The sequence below is a fragment of the Schistocerca serialis genome, chromosome 4, assembly GCF_023864345.2.
Source record: "Schistocerca serialis cubense isolate TAMUIC-IGC-003099 chromosome 4, iqSchSeri2.2, whole genome shotgun sequence".
In the NCBI taxonomy this organism is placed as follows: Eukaryota; Metazoa; Arthropoda; class Insecta; order Orthoptera; family Acrididae; genus Schistocerca; species Schistocerca serialis.
Window position 1 is genome coordinate 385519574 of NC_064641.1, and position 14892 is coordinate 385534465.

Consider the following 14892-nt stretch of genomic DNA (forward strand, 5'->3'; position numbering starts at 1 on the left):
CCTCATCCGTAAAGAGAACATTTGCATTGAAATGAGGATTGACACATTGTTGGATGAACCATTCGCAGAAGTGTACCCGTGGAGGCCAATCAGCTGCTGATAGTGCCTGCACACGCTGTACATGGTACGGAAACAACTGGTTCTCCCGTAGCACTCTCCATACAGTGACATGGTCAACGTTACTTTGTACAGCAGCAACTTCTCTGACGCTTACATTAGGGTTATCGTCAACTGCACGAAGAATTGCCTCGTCCATTGCAGGTGTCCTTGTTGTTCTAGGTCTTCCCCAGTCGCGAGTCATAGGCTGGAATGTTCCGTGCTCCCTAAGACGCCGATCAATTGCTTCGAACGTCTTCCTGTCGGGACACCTTCGTTCTGGAAATCTATCTCGATACAAACGTACCGCGCCACGGCTATTGCCCCATGCTAATCCATACTTCAAATGGGCATCTGCCAAATCCGCATTTGTAAACATTGCACTGACTGCAAAACCACATTCGTGATGAACACTAACCTGTTGATGCTACGTACTGATGTGCTTGATGGTAGTGCTATAGAGCAATGAGTCGCATGTCAACACAAACACCGAAGTCAACATTACCTTCCTTCAATTGGGGCAACTGGCGGTGAATCGAGGAAGTACAGTACATACTGACGTAACTAAAATGAGCTCTAACATGGAAATTAAGCGTTTCCGGGCACATGTCCACATAACATCTTTTCTTTATTTGTGTGTGAGGAATGTTTCCTGAAAGTTTGGCCGTACCTTTTGTTACACCCTGTATAAGACAACAAGTGCCTGGCGCAGTTGTTAGATCGGTTACTGCAGCTACAATGGTAGGTTATCAGGATTTAAGTGAGTTTGAAAGTGTTGTTATGGTCGGCGCACTAGCGATGGGACACAGTATCTGCGAGTTAGCGATGAAGTGGTTGTTTTCTCGTACAACCATTTACGAGTGTAGCGTGAATCTGGTAAAACATCAAATCTCCGACATCGCTGTGGCCGGAAAAACATCCTGCAAGAACGAACGACGACTGAGGAGAATCGTTCAACGTGACAGAAATGCAACCCTTCAGCAAATTGCTGCAGATTTAAATGCTGGGCCATCAACAAGTATCAGCGTGCGAACCATTCAACGAAACATCATCGATACGGGCTTTCGGAGTCGATTGCTCACTCGTGTACCCTTGATGACTGGACGACACAAAGCTTTACGCCTCGCCTGGGTCCGTCGACGCCGACGTTGGGTTCAAATGGCTCTAAGCACTATGGGACTTAACATCTGAGGTCAACAGTCCCCTGGACTTAGAACTATTTAAACCTAACTAACCTAAGAACATCACACACATCCATGCCCGAGGCAGGATTCGAACCTGCGACCGTAGCAGCAGCGCGTTGCCGGACTAAACCGCCTAGAACCGCTCGGCCACAGCGGCCGGCTGCAGAGATTGGGCTGTTGATGACTGGTTACATGTTGCCTCGCCGGACGAGTCTCGTTTCAAATTGGATTGAGGGGATGGACGTGCACGGCTATGGAGACAACCTCATGAATCCATGGACCCTGCATGCCAGCAGAGGACTCTTCAAGCTGGTGGAGGCTATGTAATAGTGTGGGGTGTGTGCAGGTGGAGTGATATGGGACCCCCTGATACGTCTAGATACGAATCTGACAGGTGACACGTACGTAAGTATCCTGTCTGGTCACCTGCAACCATTTATGTCCATTGTGCATTCCGACGGATTTGGCCAATTCCAGCAGGACAATACGACACCCTACACGTCCAGAATGGCTACAGAGTGACTCCAGGAACATTCTTCTGAGTTTAAACACTTACACTGGCCGCCGAACTCCCCAGACATGAACATTATTGAGCATATCTGGGACGCTTTGCAACGAGCTATTCGGAAGAGATCTCTACCTCCTCGTAATCTTACAGATTTATGGACTACTCTTCAGGATTCATGACGTCCCTCCAACACTACTTCAGACGTTAGTCGACCCCGTGCCATGTCGTGTTGCGGCACTTCTGCGTGCTCGCGGGGGCCCTACATGATATTACGCAGGTGTACCAGTTTCTTTGGCTCTTCAGTCTATGTTACACGAATCTGCATCTACATCTACATCCATACTCCGCAAGCCACCTGACGGTGTGTGGCGGAGGGTACTTTGAGTACCTCTATCGGTTCTGCCTTCTATTCCAGTCTCGTATTGTTCATGGAATGAAAGATTGTCGGTATGCCTCTGTGTGGGCTCTAATCTCTCTGATTTTATCCTCATGGTCTTTTCGCGAGATATACGTAGGAGGGAAAGCATGTTCTCGAAACTTCGACAAAAGCCCTTACCGAGCTACTGAGCGTCTCTCTTGCAGAATCTTCCACTGGAGTTTATCTCCGTAACGCTTTCGCGGTTACTAAATGATCCTGTAACGAAGCGCGCTGCTCTCCGTTGGATCTTCTTTATCTCTTCTATCAACCCTATCTGGTACGGATCCCACACCGGTGAGCAGTATCCAAGCAGTGGGCGAACAAGTGTACTGTAACCTACTTCCTTTGTTTTCGGATTGCATTTCCTACGGATTCTTCCAATGAATCTCAGTCTGGCATATGCTTTACCGACGATTAATGATAGTAATAGTGTAATTCGTACTGTTTTTTTTTCGAAGTTGTGAATTCTTGTAATAAAAACTGTGTTTTTTATCTTTCAAAATATCGTAAATAATATGACGTTGTAGTCACCACGTTGGTTACGTCATTTGTCAGGTGGTCACGATATCACTAGTCAGAGCCGACGGGTAGTATCGCAATGTCCTCTCTATCCCGCTTCGCTCTCCGTATTTTATCCGTGATAACTCTAAAATTTCGAGTGGCCACAATTCACGTATGCTATCAGGAAAGTGACACAGTCGTAGCGCTCGGCCGAATGTAATGTGAACTCTCCAACCACGATGAGTTTACCTGCTGCCAGACAACACGGACAGCGAAAGCCGTCGAAACAATAGTAGCGCGTCGAGGGTGTCCTAAAGCAGTCTGTCGGTATGAAACGTCACGAGCTCGATTGTCGCAGAATTACGTTTCAGGTTTCATACGTCGCCGAGCGCGCTCCTGGCGGCTTTGTAAAATCCTGACGAGATCGGCCGGCGGCGGGGCCTGTTGAATGCGAGACCGGGCGAGGTAGCGGCGGCGCGCGTGGCCCCCCCGCGGCGCTGGACACTATCATTATCAATTAGGCGGCCGTCTGCAGAGCAGGGGCGCTCGCCGCCTCTTTGTAGCGGCGTGCTGCGCGCGCCGCGCTCTGGTTACAACGGCAGCAGCCGTTCGCCGGCCGCTGTCTCCCTCGCGGCACAATGCCACCGCCGCCGCTGCTCCGTCTCCCTACAGAGGGCGCGCGCGCAGACGCCCGGGCTTCCCGGACCACCGATCCTCACTTTGTGCAGCGGCCGCGGTCTGCTCGACAAGCGGCTCTCTCTCTCACTCGTGTGCAAACGGTAGCATACGCTCAGAGCTTCAACATCATATTTCTACGAAGCGAGCACAAACAGCCAGAGGTGGTGCTGTGGTTATACGGTCCAACATGATCCCATTGTATCTACTCCGCATCTAGATCTGTGCCCCGCAAGACACCGCACACTCAAGAGCTAAGCATTTTGATCACTGTTCATTACGAAACCGATTGCCGCCTACTGGTGTTGCGGGTAGTCGGAGCGGTAAGAGAAATATACTGCGTATTACGGGTACGAACGAAAGGGAACAGTAGGAGATTATCAACGGCTCATTTTCGTGATGTTTTGAACTTGAGGATATACGCAAGCAATCGAAGTACTCGATATGCACAAATACGCGGAGTACCCGATATAGCCAAATCACAGGATGCACAGACATTTTCTAAAATTTAATAAATTTTAGCTTTTGAGCTTACAAATAGTCAAGCATTATTATATTTATAATCTGAATTAAAAATTAATGTTAAAATGATAAACCTAACATCAATCACTAATTTAGCTGTTTTTCAAGTAATAAAATTATTTTTCATACTTTTGATTTATTATAAATACGTAATTACTGTTGAAATTATTGACATCACAGTTACTTTTTATAATTTATTCTGGGTAATAATTAGAGAGCATTTTTAAAAGAAATAATGAATCATACATAAATACCCTCAGACTTAAAGAAGAAAATAATAATTCCAATCCCAAAGAAAGCAGATGTTGACAAATGTGAAAATTACCGAACTATCACTTTAATAAGTCACGGCTGCAGAATACTAACGCGAATTCTTTGCATACGAATGGAAAAACTGGTAGAAGCCGACCTCGGGGAAGATCAGCTTGGATTCCGTAGAAATGTTGGAACACGTGAGGTAATACTGACCCTACGGCTTATCTTAGGAGCTAGATTAAGAAAAGACAAACCCACGTTTGTAGCATTTGTAGACTTAGAGAAAGCTCTCGAAACTGTTGACTGGAATACTCTCTTTCAAATTCTGAAGGTGGCAGAGGTAAAATACAGGGAGCCAAAGGCTATTTACAATTTGTACAGAGACGAGATGGCAGTTATAAGAGTCGAGGGACATGAAAGGGAAGCAGTGGTTGGGAAGGGAGTGAGACAGGGTTGTAGCCTCTCCCCTATGTTATTCAATCTGTATATTGAGTAAGCAGTAAAGGAAACAAAAGAAAAATTCGTAGGTATTAAAATCCAGGGAGAAGAAATAAAAACTTTGAGGTTCGCCGATGACATTGTAATTCTGTTAGAGACAGCAAAGGACGTGGAAGAGCAGTTGACAGTGTCTTGAAAGGAGGATATAAGATGAACATCAACAAAAGCAAAACGAGGATAATGGAATGTAGTGGAATTAAATCGGCTGATGCTGCGGGAATTAATTACGAAATGAGACGCTTAAAGTATTAAAGGAGTTTCGCTATTTGGGGAGCAAAATAACTGATGATGGTCGAAGTAGAGAGGATATAAAATGTAGACTGGCAATGGCAAGGAAAGCGTTTCTGAAGAAGAGAAATTTGTTAACATTGAGTATAGATTTAAGTGTCAGGAAGTCGTTTCTGAAAGTATTTGTATGGAGTGTAGCCATTTATGGAAATGAAACATGGACGATAAATAGTTTGGACGGGAAGAGAATAGAAGCTTTCGAAATGTGGTGCTACAGAATGATGCTGAAGATTAGATGGGTAGATCACATAACTAATGAGGAGGTATTGAATAGAATTGGGGAGAAGAGGAGTTTGTGGCACAACTTGACTAGAAGAAGGGATCGGTTGGTAGGACATGTTCTGAGGCATCAAGGGATCACCAGTTTAGTATTGGAGAGCAGCGTGGAGGGTAAAAGTCGTAGAGGGAGACCAAGAGATGAATACATTAAGCAGATTCAGAAGGATGTAGGCTGCAGTACGTACTGGGAAATGAAGCAGCTTGCACAGGGTAGAGTAGCATGGAGAACTGCATCAAACCAGTCGCAGGACTGAAGACCACAACACAATAATAACATAAATGAAAAACTTCTCCTATTGGGGTACAAAAAACGCTAAAATGCTCCTGTTTTAAAACACTCTGTGTGAAAAGTGTGGTATCAGTTGCCTTATTCTACTTTCCTCGGCACATTTAAAACTTTTCCGTAAATTTTGGCGTGCAGTCATATTCGCGCTATTTTTAACATGCAACTCACGTCTTATTTACACAAGCTGTCCTATCTGTAATAACTATAACTCGCTCACACACCAGTCATCGCTGTACGTCGCTTACACGCATCTATTCCCTCTTTCCCATTCTCATTCAGTCATCTAGCCCGGCTTATTCTCGTTATCTCTTTGTGTCTGTCAGTCTCGAGCCTCACAGCCAGTCTCCTTCGTCTGTCCTACTAGTAGGGTCTCCTCTCAGAGTCACTGTCTCCCTCTTGCTCTCCCTTACTGCTACCATCTCATTCATTCCTTTCCACTGCTGCTGTCTCTTCTTAGTGTCACTATCTCTCTCTTCCCCGTTGTCATTGCCATGTACTCGGTCTCTCATTATCACTGGCTCTCACCAGTTTGCACTTTCTCCTTCTTTTCATTCCTCTCCCAATGGCACTATCTTCTTCACTGTTTTTCTAGTGCTGTTCTGTCACTGCCAACTATGTTCCACTGTCACTGTCTCCTTCCCTATTTCTATACCACAATTATCTACTATCTTTCAATATTTATTACCTTTACATTCCTTTGTCACTGATACTGTCGTCTCCTCTCTCTGCACTGAAATGCGTGAATATGTTCACGTGTCAAAAGTTTTGAATGTGCTGAGGAAGCTAGAACGAAGCAGCTGGCACTTCACTTTTCAATCAGACTCATTTAAAGCAGGAATATAGGGAGAATTTTTTCGCTGTTACCCTTTTTCTCCCTGCTACAGCGGGGCACGTCACTCATATGAAAAGAATTTTATGGCTCAACAAAATTTTGACGGTTTACTTATGGGAAACTGAAATAATGCAAACCTAATTTTACATTTCAGGCCGGTGTGGTGTCACCGCCAGACACCACATTTGCTAGGTGGTAGCCTTTAAATCGGCCGCGGTCCGGTAGTATACGTCGGACCCGCGTGTCGCCACTATCAGTGATTGCAGACCGAGCGCCGCCACACGGCAGATCTAGAGAGACGTCCTAGCACTCGCCCCAGTTGTACAGCCGACTTTGCTAGCGATGGTTCACTGACGAATTACGCTCTCATTTGCCGAGACAGAGTTGGCATAGCCTTCAGCTACGTCATTTGCTGCGACCTAGCAGGGCGCCATTATCATTTGCTATTTATCTTGTGAAGCATGTACCGTCAGACCGATGTTTACCAATTATGGATTAAAGTTAAGTATTCCAGAAGCTACGTACTTTTTTACTAGACTCACCTCCTTTAACTGTTCCAGACCTCACGCCAGCCTGCGTGAGCTTGAACGCGTGCCTTTCGGCTACCTCCTTGGCTACCTCCTTGGCTGTCTTGCCAAGTCACAACAGCCGGATTTTACGATCCCAAAAATTTGGCATGTGCTTCAGTACTACAACATGGGATTCCCAGAAAACTTTCTCATGGTAACGAAGGCACTTTACAGCATATTTCTCTGTGCTACGTCAATTTATAAACAACGTTTAGGATTCACACCGGATATTACGTTCATATTACAAGTAGGGTAACTTTGAACCTCTGTAGCTGTGAAAAGGCAAATGACATCAAGGTTGTTGGAGATCAGGATCTTCCGAATATATTGCAGTAAGTACATCAATTTGCTGTGCATAGCTGCCTTGGAGTCCACGACTCGGTTTTGGCATCCAAAAACCACGTTTTTTCTGGTGTCCTCAGAAGTAAATGGTGCCTCCATAAGCCCCTTACGAAGCGTCATAGACCATATACGAGGGTTGGAACTTAAATAGTGGCAACTACTTATTCACAACCGATACTATGGAGTTACATGTTTGTACCTGTTACTGTCTTTTAAAGTAGTCACCAGCGTTGTGTAGAACCCGTTGCCAGCGATGTGGAAGGAGTAATATACTGTTAGCGGAACCTGTTCTGAGCGGCCACAGCTTGTTATCCTAACTCATTACGTTCCTCCACGGCAGACCGTCAATGCATAGTATTACTGGTCTTTTTGGAGCATCACCTGCGATCAGCTTTGCGAAAAAAGCGGCGACACTTTCTACGCAACCGACGCAAGCTGTGGCTGCTCTGTTCGGTAGATGGGACTGGGAAGTACTGTACCATCCGCCATACTCCCCGGACTTAAGTCCTGTAGACTTTGATTTGATTCCGAAGATGAAGGAACCACTTCGTGGCATTCGCTTCAGAACTGTTCCAGAGATTGGACACGCAGTAGACCGCTGCATTCGCACCATCAACAGAACCCCTTCCACATCGCTGTCAACGGGTTCTGCACAACGCTGGTGACTACTTTGAAGGACAGTAACAGGTGCAGACATGTAACTCTTTTGTATCGGTTGTGAATAAGTAGTTGCCACTATATAAGTTCCAACCCTCGTATAAAGTAGTGTGGGACTCAGTTTTTGTACCCCTGTCACTTCCCCCTCTCCTGCTCCAGCTTCGAATAATGCGCGGGAGAAATGATTATTGTTCAGTCTCCCTGTGATTCATAAGGTCTCTAATTTTATTTTCATGATGTCTTCACGAGATGTACGTAGGAGGAAGTACATTGACGATTCTTCTAGGTACGTACCGTAATGGAACTTCCGTCTATCTATGCGCAGTATGTGATGTTTGTTCATTTTCAGGGGAACTGCCAGTCACAGGACCTAGCGTCGACCCTCTGCAGGTCTTCCAGCATTGTGTTAAATTTTTTTGGCCTTACGACTTGCGATAGCATGATCCGCAAATTGTCCCGTGGAGCTTTCGAAGTTTTCCAGTAGGCCGCTTATATACATTGTGAACACTAATGGCTCTACGGTACTTCCTTGGGTACTCCCGAAATTACTTTTATGTCGGACGATATCTCTGTGCTGAATATATGTTGTGTTCCACTTGCCAAGAACTCTCCATTTCCAACTACAAAGCTAATCAGATATTGCGTACGCTCCTATTCTGTTTATTAGGCGACAGTGTGGAACTGTGTTGAACACCTTCCGTAAGTCAAGGAAGAGAGCGTCACCCTTGGCGCCGGTATCTACTGCCTTCTCAGTTTCATGATCAAACAGAGCTAACTGGTTTCATATGGTCGTGGTTTGCCGAATCCATGCTGTTTCCCACAGATGAGAATGTCGGCCATCAGGAAGGTCACTTTACACGACCGTGAAACGTAATTTAAGTTTCTAGAACAGACTGTCGTCTTCGATATGGGCCTACAGTTATGTGCCTATGTTCGATGACCCTTCTTGAAAATCGGAATGGCCTCTGCGTTTTTCCATTCCACCTAAGGAGAAACCTCACTTTATGCGCAAACGCTACAACAATTATTTTTTAAGTAATCATATAATAAAATGTTCATGATCATAATGTGTAACAGTGACAAACAGTAATAATGCCAAGTTCGTTGGAAGCGAATCATGGCCGATACAGAGAGAAAATTGGTACTCAGTCTGAGCACAGTAAAAGTGAGCTATAAATAGTGTTAGACTCGTAAATAATAAATACTCAAAAGCCACATAAAATAATTTTGAAAGTCATTTGAATTTTGCCTTCATCCTTAGAATGGTTTTAACTGGTTGTACGTAAGTCAAAACAAAACTTTTCAGTGTCATCAACACTGGACAGCTATTGTTTCCGTACTTGAAACTGTTGCAGCATCAGAGCCAGCCTTCTCCTGATACGACGTCTGAGCAATTTTCGCAATATAATATGCATCTGGCATCCTCTGAATTTGCTTTATCTTATTTCATCTGACTGGTCACACCATAATAAAATTTCTTGGTTCGTTTTGGCCACAATGATTTACATTTGTCCTCACCAAACGTTTCTCTTTCTTTCACTTCGTCTCTTTTGCTCTTTGGTTTTATTTTCTTTCTTTCCTTTCTTAGTTTGTCTTTATAGATCGTGCTGGTGCGAACGACAGTTCTGGCAGCTTTACATTTCCTCACTATCCAGTGTCCATCCAGTTACGGCGCTATGAAAAAATTTTCTGAGGGCTGTTACAAAATAAAATGCTATATGATGGATTTCCACTTGGGGATGGAGTCGCTACCTGTAATGCTTCATGGTCTGTTGCAGTATTTTCGTCAATGTGTCGAGGGTTTTCTGTTTGCTCATCGCGTGCTTGCTTCTCTGTTGAAAGGAACATGGCTTCAGTAAAAACAGTGCAGTTTGCTGCACAATCCACGTCTTTTTGCAGCCGTTGGTGGTTTTTATTGGGTACATCCTCTCACAAAATGTAGATGATATCTGAAAAATAACGACTACTTTTCCAGAGTGCGCATTTATCCTTTTCCGAAGGGCATGGACATGGTAGACACAGAGCAGAAACATTAACCCTAAATCTCCAGGCTCGAACTGGTGTATGCTTCGTGGTGGCAAGCACAGAACTGAAGCGGTTATCTCTTGATTTTTCAGTAATTTCTATGTTCTTCATTAGAGCAAATTATTTATAAGCACCAAAAATTTGTATTATCAGGGATGCTGAAAGGAATACAAAGAAGACTATTTTTTTTTTTAATTATGCGTCATCAGTCTTCTGACTAGTTCGAAGCGGTCAGCCAAGAATTCCTCTCCTGTTCCAACCTTTTCATCTCAGTTTAGCACTTGAAACTTACGTCCTCAGTTATTTGCTGGATGAATTCCTGTCTCTGTCTTCCTCTACAGTTTTTAACTTCTAGATCTGCCTCTAGTATTGTGGAAGTTATTCCCTAATATCTCAGCCGGTCGAAGTGGCCGTGCGGTTAAGGGCGCTGCAGCCTGGAACCGCAAGACCGCTACGGTCGCAGGTTCGAATCCTGCCTCGGGCATGGATGTTTGTGATGTCCTTAGGTTAGTTAGGTTTAACTAGTTCTAAGTTCTAGGGGACTAATGACCTCAGCAGTTGAGTCCCATAGTGCTCAGAGCCATTTGAACCAGCCTAATATCTCAACATCTTGTCCCTTCCCTAATATCTCAACATCTTGTCCCGACTTCCTGTCAGTGTTTTCCATATGTTCTTTTCCTCGACGACTCTGTGGAGAATCCTACCCATTTTCAATATTATTCTGTAGCACTAAACTTCAAATGCTTCGATTATCTTCTGCTCCGGTTTTCCTACAGTCCATGTTTCATTACCATACAATGCTGTGCTCCAAACGTACAATTTCTTCCTCAAATTAAGGCCTATTTTCGATACTAGCAGACATCTCTTGGCGATGAATGTCCTTTTTGTTTGTGCCGGTCTGCTTTTTTATGTCCTCTTTGCTCCGTCTGTCATGAGCTATTTTTCTGCCTACGTAGCAGTATTCCTTAACTTCGTCTACTTAGTGATGACGTATTCTCATTTCTGCTACTTTTCGTTACATTCTTCTATCAACGACCTCATCTGTTCCGATGTTCAAACCGCGTATTTAGGGTAAGTTAGAGTGACGAGCGGATGGACATTGAAATGAACATTAGGATACAATAAATTCTCAGTATGCTTTAAATGAAAAAATTTTGCTTGGAATGTTACAACAATTATAGCCTATGGTAGCGGAATCATGTACTTTAAATGTGCAAATCAATGTGCTTGAAATGAAAAGTCTATATTTGGAGTGTTTCAACAGTCACAACCTATGGGAATGGAGTCATGTATAAGTCCACAAAGTACGTTCCGTTTGGTTATATAAAACAAACTTGTATAGATACAGAAAAAATATTTATTGTACAAAAATCTACAACTGTTAAACTATTTTTCTACATAGCTTCCGAAATTTTGTAGGCACTTGTCATAGCTGGCACAAGTTTTTGTATGCCTTATTCATAGAAGGACGCCGCCTGTGTATTCAACCATGTGGTAACATCTTCACTTAAAACTTCCGGGCTGACAGGCCATGGTCGGAGTATAAAACTTTCTCCTGACGTTTCGTCTCCGACTGCGGGAGACATCCTCGGAGGTAAAGCGGCTTTACCTCCGAGGATGTCTCCCGCAGTCGGAGACGAAACGTCAGGAGAAGTTTTATACTTCGACCACGACCTATCAGCCCGGAAGTTTTAAGTGAAGACAATACTGGCCGTGAAAGCTTACATTGTATGACCATGTGGTAACATGTTCTTTCAGCTCGTCATCATCGCTGATGTGTTGACCATGAAGGACAAATTTTAGGTGTAAGAACAGATTAAAGTCGCTAGGAGCGAGGTCCAGGCTCTACGGAGGATGATCAAACGCGTTCCAGTGAAATTCCCGTAAGAGTTGTTTGGTCACATTCACCGTGTGAGGTCGGGCATTATCGTGAAAAAAAAAACAACACTTTTTGACAGTAATCCTCGGAGCTTGATCTGTATTGAGCGGCGCAATTTCTTAATGGTCTCGCGGTAGCCATGTGCATTGATTGTTTGGTCTTGTGGTAAGAAATCAATCAGCAAAATGCCTTTTCTGTCCCAAAAAAACAGTGCACATGACTTTTCGAGCTGTCAAGATTTTCTTAGGCTTAACCTTGGTTGGGGATGAAGTGTGCCTCCATTCCACTGATTGCCGTTTTGTTTCAGGGGTGTCGTAAGATACCCAAGTTTCATCCCCTGTGACTATCCGAGAAAGAAAACCATCGCCTTCTTCACTGTAGCGTGCCAAAAACTGAAGTGCACTGCCCATCCGCTGTTTTTTGTGTTATTCAGTAAGAGTTTTGGGTACCCAAAGTGAGTAAAGTTTTCGAAATTTCTATTTTTCAGTAACAATTTCATGAATTAGTGATCGTGAGATTTGCGGAACTTCCATAGCAAGGGCACTAAGTGTAAACTTACGGTTGTGCTTAATCTTCTCTTCAGTTGTGTGAACCAGTTCATCAGTAACCACAGACGGGCGTCCACTTCGTTCTTCATCGTGCAGTTGATCACGTCCTTCATTGAACAGTCTGACCCATCTTCTAACCATTGAATCACTGATAGCATTTTGTCCGTATACCTCGCAGATTTGCCGATGAATTTCCTTAACTTTCTTTGCATTTAGAAAACGAATCACAGATCTGATTCCACGCGCGGCGGCCTTTACAATTACGGCTGACATTATAAAGACGCACTACAAAGCACACGTCGGCAGCAGCGATCTGAAAGTGGCGTAACTGTCTTCTCCTTGAGTCAGAGTAACTGCCGCGCGTGCTCGGAACTGTGATCGTAGCGTTGCCGCGGATGGAAATACAAACAGAACTTACTTTGTGGACGACCCTCGAACTTTTAAGTGTGCAAATTATCCAACTGAGAGCAACACAATTGTGGAAAGAGGCATGTAGGAAATGCAGCGGGTGGAAGACGAACCATGGAAAAACTGGAGTTGAAGACATCGTGGGTTAGGTATGCGTTCAGATCATCTGAGGAGGACACAATGTGGAAATTTTCTCTAGTTTGCTTGTAGTAAATACAGTCATGCGAAAATGTGTAGGAATGCAAACAATGGAAATCTCTCCGGATGTGCCTGTCTGCTTACAGCTGAAGATCATAGGTGTGGAAGATATACTTTCCCAGCAGCGGTCGACGAATACTGGACTACGACGAAATGTAATGTCGCTAATAGGACGGCACTACAAACTTCGCTGCACTGTAAGTCATCAATCTACGCGTTGTGGCTTAACAAGTTAAGAGAAATAAGTCGCATTCATAATATTCGCCGAATCCATCAATTTTCTTCGAAAATTAGTCTATATGTGCTCACAAATTAGCTTCCACGAATTAATGAATTCAGATGGCAAACAAGGAAAAACAACAAAGGAATACCCGAATGTTCTAGTGATTAATCTATACGCAGTCTGCGTAGTGAATCAGTATTTCTTCATTACAATCCCGCAAAACAAGGTGTGTAACTAGGGAGATAAGAAGAAACATAGTGATTTAAAATCCCGTCGACGATGAGGTCATAAGGACGTAATACAAGTTCGGATTAGGGAAGAGGTAGGGAATGAAAGCGGCCATGCTCTTTCAGGTCATTCCTATTTTCAAAAAGGATCGTCGAACAGACGCAGAAATCTGTAGGCTGATACCTCTGACTGGTATGTGGTACAACTTTGGAGTATGACATTTCTGGAGACCAAAAGTCTCCTCTGTAGGAATCCACATGCGTTCCGAAAACAATAATCGTCTAAAATCCAGCCTGCTATCTGCATACACGAGACCACAAAACAGATCATACCGACAGCAAAGTTGACGCTGTATTCCTTGACTTCCGGAATGCGTTGATACATTCTGCACTGCCGCCCAATGAGCAAAATACGAGCTTGCGGAGTACCAAATCCGATGTGTGGTTTGACTGAAGAGTTCCTAACAAACGAAACACAGCATGTCATAATCAATGGAGAGAAATCTGGACACGTACAAATAACTTCAGGCGTACCGCTAGAAGTGTTACAAGGCCATTAGTTTTCACAATATATGAGGTTCATTCAAATGAAACTTGGTCAGTGCCTTACACGTGAAGTGGCACCAGGTAACTGCGGGTGTGATGGCACCATCTATTGGTAGAGAGACTGACGCGTACGCGCCGTTTGATGCTGCATAGCGCCAACGTGGTTTCACGCCGAAGAGAAGGTGGTCAGATAAGCTATCGTCCACTACCGAACACGCAGGCGAGTAAGCGGGAACAACGAGGAGTGATTCGAATTTTGGCGGCGGAGGGAGTTGGAGGCCGTGAAATGAATAGACGGATGAAGTTTGTGTACGGTGAGTACTGTCTGAGTCGTTCAAGTGTTGTGGAATGGCGCAAACGATTCCGCGAGGGGCGCGAATCACTGGAAGTCGATGCTCGTCCTGGACAGGCTCACCGTGTCATCACACCGGAAATGATTGCGGAAGTGAATTCTTTAGTCTTGGGGAACCGCAGAATCACCGTGGACGAGAGCCATCGGTTACTGGGTATTAGCGTGGGCACCGCCCACACCATAATGCATCAACACTTGAATTTTCGAAAAATCTGTGCGCAGTGGGTTCCCCACCAACTGACCGCCGAAAAGCGCAATACTCGAATGGCGCTGTCTTTGAGTCATCTGCAACGTTATCATGAAGAGGAATATGGCTTTCTGTCGTGTATTGTCACAGGTGATGAAACATGGAGTCACCGTTTTGAACCGGAAAGCAAGCGTCAGAGCAAGCAGGGGAAACATGCGACTTCGCCACATCCAAAGAAATTAAAGGCCGTGCACCCACTTTTGGCAAGGTTATGATGTACATTTTTTACCAAGGGCGCACTGCTTGCCGAGTTCCTGGAACGGTGAACCGCCATCAATACTCAACGTTAAGCCACTTTACAGAACCTTAGACGAGCCATCAAGTCGAAA